Raw genomic sequence first — 7,055 nt, forward strand, 5'->3', positions numbered from 1 at the left:
TGTTCTAAACAGCATTCTGGAATACTGTCCATCTTTCAGGATATCTTTGTGAGTACCTTCTAGATATACACTGTATTTTTGTTTTGTTGTGGTCTTTTGGGTTTTTTTTTTTTTTTAGAGACAGAGCATGAGTAGGGGCGAAGGGCAGGAGGGGGAGAGAGAGAGAGAGAATCATACTCCACACTCAGCGTGGAGCCCAATGCGGGGCTCAATCCCATGACCCTGGGATCGCGACCTCAGCCAAAATCAAGAGTCAGATGCTCAAATGACTGAGCCACCCGGGCGCCCCTATATTATTGTTAACACAAAAGGCTTTCCCACAACTTCTATGTTTCGTTTGAAGTTTGATTCAGGAGGTACTGATGTAGAAGTTTTGCTTTCCTTTCCAATATACCTAGCCAGATGTGGTTAACCTCTCCCTGATCTGCTGGAAAGGATCATGTCTGGTACAGTGGGGCACTGTGTGGCCTTGTGTAGAAGCTAAGACAAAGAATTTCTCTTCAAGCAGACACAATAACCAGCTCTTGTGAGCACAACATAGTAAGGGAGATTGAGCAGGATCTCCATGTGCAAGCAGAGTCAGAGCAGCCTGGTTAGGGAGTAATGGGCGTGCTGATATTGGCACTTAATTTGGGAGAACAGTAGGGAGCATTTAGTGAGTGTTTTGGAAAGAAGCCTATCCGTGAAGTATGCATCAGAACTTAGTTTGCTGCTTTTGAGTGGTTGGGGGCTAGGGGGTGGGAACACAGGTGAATCATTCCTGAGTAGTCTGGAAGGCCAGTTTCTAAATCTAATGGGAGGGAGTTCTTTTCCTATTCAGTTTTGCCTACTGCCTTGGCTTCTGTCAGGAGTACCTCCGCCCCCAGCAACTGCCTTGATAAGAATATCAAATGCTCTTTGATTTGACTGACCAGGCTTACAAGTCAAGAGACAGGTATTTAAGGGAATGGTGAATGTTTTAACATCTGGCATTAAAATTCCTTTGTCACTATGAGTTACTTGCATGTTATGTATTGTATGCTGGGCCCTCTTCCCTGTTAGGAGTAAGAATAATAAGGAAGGTAAGAATCCAGAAAGTGACCATTAAAAGGTTTAAAACCCCAAACTGAGAGCTACAAAAATTTTTGATTTAATAGATGTACCTCCCTTTGTCTTTGCAAGCCCTGTAGTTACCCTTTGCCGGCCCAGGCTTGTTTCCTGTCTTTCAGGACTGGATAATTAAGTCTGGTGTGCTCATTTTCTACTTTGGAGCACAGGAGGCAGACTTCTGTGGCACCACACTAATTATTTGGTGGAATCAATCTCATTCTTAACCAAGCAACACTTTTTCAGCTTGCTCTGGTTTCCCCTGAGGTCTCAATGTGACAGAAAGCTTCCAGGTACCTTGCTGACAATCCTGCCTTGGTGCAGGTTATGTTGAACAGAAGTAGCATTTTAGGAAGTGTGGAAAGGAGAAGACCTCATAGTTGTTTTAAGAAACCAACATTTTATTAATCAAAGTAAAAATGCTGAAATGCTGTCATCTTATCACCTTCTTCGGTGAACTGACAGCCAAGTGCCAACTCGTGACACTTCTAATGCATCTCTCTTCTTGGAGAGCTGTCTGCCAAGTGTATTCTCTGTTTCTGAAATTGTTTGCAATGACCTAACCTGTTTTCTCCCATTTAACAATGGATAACTCCTGATTTGGATTTCCCCCTCCTATTTAGCACCCTTCATTTAGAGAATTCCTTAAAAACCCAACATTTAATATTTTAAGAAATAAAACATTAATGGAACCTGCACTGTGGAGCTTAATTTTAATATTCCCAATCAATGTCTCCTGTGAGAAAATTGGTATTGAATTGGGGCTGTTTTATGTTTTATTGCCCTTTCCGATCTTAGGAGGTTGTCTAAGATGAAAAGGGCAGTTTTCAACGGTAATTTAATAGCCTTCCCCCCGACAAAATACTGAAAAGGAGTGAAAAGTTTAGAAATGCCGTGAAGACACTAGCTCCCAAGTACCAGCGGCCTTAGAGATGGGTGGACTGATTTGAACTCTCCGTAGAGGAGAAGGGGCAGCAATGTGCCAGCCCTGACCCCCTGGGAATTTGCTGTCTGCTTTGGAGAAGGTAGAACAGCTTCACACAGTATCCTGCTTAGGAGCCTCTTTCTAACCAAGGGCGGGCTGCAGGAAAAGTCACTCTCCTGGGGGCAGGAGCCAGAGCCCTTCTTTTTTTGCCTAGAGGATAGATAGCACTTTGATTTATTTTTACCAAAGGGCATTTACCTAATCGCTAGCCACAGATAACTGTGACAACAACGGCAAGCTCACCTGGCAGCCCTCCTCTCCCACCCAAAGAAAATCTTTGCCTTGTTCAGGGCGTGCATGGTTTCAGATTCAGGACACCTGTCAGATCCAAGTCAGCATAGGTTTAACTTCATGATGCAAAGCAAAATGCTTTTGAGAGCAAAATCTCCCAGGAGTGCCTCCGCCCCCAGCAACTGCAGAAAAGAAGGCGTCTGTGGGAGAGAAGGGTGGCTATAGACGTCATTGCATCTTCCAGATCCCAGCTGTGACCTGGCTCAGAGTTTTACAGTTAAAAATAACCGTGGCTTAGAGTTGGGGGAAAAAAGTAAACTGTTGGGTCTCCATGGAAACTAGGAGAGGGATAAAAGCAAGCCATGGATTTCCAGCAGATGTGGCAAGATGGGGAGGATATCGGGGGCTGGAGCTTAGAGGCCCTCTTGGTGAAACAGGATACCCCTGATTAGCATCCAGAATATAATCAGCCGTTACTCCAGGGCAGTGGGGATACACTTTGCAGCCAAGATATGTTTGCAACAACAATGTATACATCCTAGGTCTGGTGAAGAATTATTTGAGGCAGCCAACTTCCTGTAATGTAGATTTGCTACTATTTGGCAAAGCAGAGAGCAGATGAACAACATAGGTTAGATTCTGCCTTTTAACCAATGTAAGAACTTCTGCTATACCCTCCCCCATACACATTCCACTCTCATTTACAAAGTCAGACTTGACCTCAAGTAGCAATTGTAACTATAGGAGAAGTCTTCAGGTTCTTGAGTTAACATGGACTTTTACTCCCCTTGAATAGGACCAGGTTTTTTCTCTTTGATGTCAGATTATGCAAAATGGCATTAATTACCTAGGATGTCTTTAAAAGTGTATCTCTTACCAATTCTGGTATTGTTACTACCAGAGATGATTAACTGTCTCTTGGGGGGAATTAATTTTATTTTTTCATTTACTCTTTCTTAAAGGTTTCTTCAAAAACATGTTTTTCAAGAAATACATGAATATAATATTCTGGTTGTAAAAAAAATTAACCCGTCTTTTCTCCTTTTTTAATGACGTTTATATACTTTCTTGCTTACTGCCCCAATGTATTCGAAAGACCTGAGGGCTGGCTAATCTTTGTTCTGCTACTTAATAATAATGCAACCTTGGGCAAGTTTCTCAACCCCTCATGTCTAAAGTGTGGTTGATAATATCTACTTGACTGGTGTGATAAAAATGAAATGGGATCACACATCTGGCACCTTTCTTTTTCCTTCCCATCAAGATTTTGATATTTTCATTTAACTCCAGCCAGGTATGAACAAGCACTTGATTTTCCTGTACCATACAATTCATAACCATGCTAAAGTCTCACAGACGGACACTAAGATCTGAAAGACACAGAGCAAATCCTAAAACAGGCAGATGTGTGTTTTCCAAGAATGTTTATATTGGGATTCTCAGCACTGTGCATCATTGCTACAGCCCCAGGGTTGAATTAAGGGCAGAAAACTTCAGAGACAGATATTAAATGACCTAGTTATCACAGGCATGTTGTAATATTCCCTTATAAAATACCTAGCTCAAGGAGCTTGAAGTCAGGGTAGAAAACTGTATATACACTATGATTGTAACTGTATAAATAAAACTAAAAAATCATGCATAAAAAAAAGACCAGAAAGAAGAGTTGCTATTTGTTGTTCTGGTAAATTTATGGGTGATGCTTTCTCTTTCTCTCTTTTTCAGTAATGTGACATTTCTTTGTTAATGGGAAAATAAATTTTATGAGAATTATGAAAACTCTCAAAGTAGCAGTTTAGGATATTTTACATATAAGGTGCTATCTTTCAACTTACAAAATAGCACAAGCCTTAGGCAAATTTCTGTAGTAGATAAAATGTGTTTGGGGACTTCTATCCTCCTAGTTCTTTTATCTTTTCCATATTTATAGAGTGTCCTCCCATTTGTCTGGAATCCACTGTTCAAAAGACAAAGATTTACTTCTTTAGGGGATTTGCATCTTTGTAGCTATCGATAGCATATACTCTGGAATTATGAACATTAGCAAGCAGGTGTTCAAAACATCTGTGAGCCATGAGCCCTGATGGCACCCTGAAATCAGACTTCTGTAGACAGGGGACCCCTGATCACAGCTATTCCCCAATGCTGACAGATATAGCGAAGCTGCTGCCGGTTTGTTAACCAGAAGCAATGATACGAATGGAAGATGCAACCATTCTTTCTAAGGGACTCATAAAGGTCTGATTAATCTAATTTAAGTCATTGCCCAAGCAATTAAGGAGAATATTTTTGGAAAGGCAGACTTCAGTAGCCAAACAGAGTAGAAGTTTCCACCCTCAACTTACTGCATCTAATCAGATTAGCTCTCATTCTGCACCAAAGCTGCACTGCCCTAAAGCACTGCTTATTTAGATGTAGTTGGGAGCACCCACCCCTTCCCTGGGCATAGACAAGTCTTACTTTTGTAGCAGATGGCTTCTAAGATGTATTTACATCTAAGATAATTGATACTTCTAAAAATACCTACCTACAGTCTAGTAATGTGCTGTCCAATAAGATAGCCTCATGTGTCACCAGGCTCATGTGGCTATTTAAATTTATTAAAATTAATTAAAACCAAAAATTCAGTGTCTCAGGCACACTAGAGCCACATTTCAAGAGCCCAAATGCCACATGAGGCTAGTGGCTACTTACTGGACAGTGCAGATACAGGATATTTCTATCATACCAGGTTGTATTAGACAGTGCTGATCTAGAAGAGAATACCTTCAAATTGCATTTTTGTTTTGTGTGTATGTGGTTTTTTTTTTAATTTTTTAACGTTTATTTATTTTTGAGACAGAGAGAGACAGAGCATGAACGGGGGAGGGGCAGAGAGAGAGGGAGACACAGAATCCGAAGCAGGCTCCAGGCTCCGAGCCATCAGCCCAGAGCCCGACGCGGGGCTCGAACTCACAGACCGTGAGATCGTGACCTGAGCTGAAGTCGGATGCCCAACCGACTGAGCCACCCAGGCGCCCCTGTATGTGTGTGTTTTTAAGAGAGAATGCAAGTTGGGGGAGACGGTGGAGAGAGAGTCTTTATTTTTTTTTAACTTATTTAGAGAGAAAGAACGAGCAGGGGAGGGGCAGAGAGAGGGGGCAGAGGATGTGAAGTGCCTCTGTGCTGACACCAGAGAGTCCAACACGGGCTCGAACCCAGGTACCATGAGATCATGACCTGAACCCAAAGTCAGATGCTTAACCACCTGAGCCACCCAGGCACCCCAGAGCGAGAGAAGCTTAAGCAGGCTCCACTCTCAGTGTGGGTTGATCCCACAATCCTGGCATCATGATTTGAGCTGAAATGAAAAGTTGGATGCTCAACCAACTAAACCACCCAGGCGCCCCTCAAATTGCGCTTTTGTAGAGGCATGCTCACACATTCTGTAAAAAAAAACATAAAGCACCTCCCTGCCCACAGGCATATACAGTCACTAAATGGTTTTACTGACTTTAGCACTTCTTCCTACTTTTCCTTAATCTCTAGATCTTTACACATACATCACATTGAACACTATTTTAGCCCTCCTCCTTCCTTTTTACTGATGAGGATATGATTCTTTAAGGTAGACTTAGTTCCTGTAATCCATGAAAATGCCCAGCTCCTTGTCGCTAACTAGAGCTGTACTGGAAACCTGCCTTCTGTGTAACAAACAAGCTTGAATCTGAAGAGGGATGTATCTATTTGTGTTGCTGAGTCATTGAATTGACTGAAGGAAGGGGGGGGGGGGGGTGGAGACACCAGTGAAGCGGCATACAATCGTTTCTATTAGAGATTTTGCTATTTTGGTGTTCGCATGTCAAAATAAGTCACTAGATGAATTGATGTTGGAGAAGTTTAGTGCTCGGAAGATGCCTTTCCCAGGCAAGATTTGAACTCCTAGTGTTTTCATCCTGAATCAGATTCTGGTTTGTTCTCTTGCAGAAAGATTAATTTTGCCTAACTTTAAAGTTTTAATTCTTTTTTATGAAGGCAAAAATAAACAAAACCTCTCCATTGCAGGCCTTTTTAGCTCCCCTAAGATTATCACTAAAATGCCTTCGTGTTGTATTTTTGTCTGGGAAACAGAACTTTTAGACATTCCTGCACCCACGGGATGACGCTGAATCCAGTCAGAGATCAGAAAGAGCATGAAAAAGCCTCAGCTTTTGGTTGAAGATGCCGGGGAGACGTAAACCCAAAGAGCGTTTTTTCTTTTCTTTTTTTTTTTTTTTTTTTAACTTCCCTCCCCAACCCCTCCCCCCAAAGCTAGGACTACTCGTTTGTTCAGCAGTTCTGATGCCAACGATTTACAACGGTGAGGAGCTGGGTCTGGTGAGTAAAGGGCTGGCTGGGCGTGGTCAGGACCCTTAGGTGTATGACTCACTGCGGAGCTTTGAGGAAGTCCTTCATACCTCCCCTCACCTGCCGGGGCAGGTTGGGCTGAAAAAGTCCGTTTGCATCTACTCATGTTACAGACGAACAAACCTAAATTTAAAAAGACCCTCACAGTGACACAGCAGATAAGCCCTCAGCGAATCCATGTGTTGAGCCAGGTATCGGACGCCTTATGGCTCTACCTTGGGAGGCACGGGTTGTGGATCTGGTGTTTTGAGACTCCGACCGCACCTGCGGTGTCTGGCGGTGGGTTGCCGGTCTCGGGACTCAAATCTGTAGCTACTTTCGAGTCTCGGACAAAATAGTCTTCCAGAGTTACTAGAAACTGTACCTG

The sequence above is a fragment of the Panthera pardus genome, unplaced genomic scaffold (genome assembly GCF_024362965.1).
Source record: "Panthera pardus isolate Hobbes unplaced genomic scaffold, ASM2436296v1 HiC_scaffold_3, whole genome shotgun sequence".
Classification (NCBI taxonomy): Eukaryota; Metazoa; Chordata; class Mammalia; order Carnivora; family Felidae; genus Panthera; species Panthera pardus.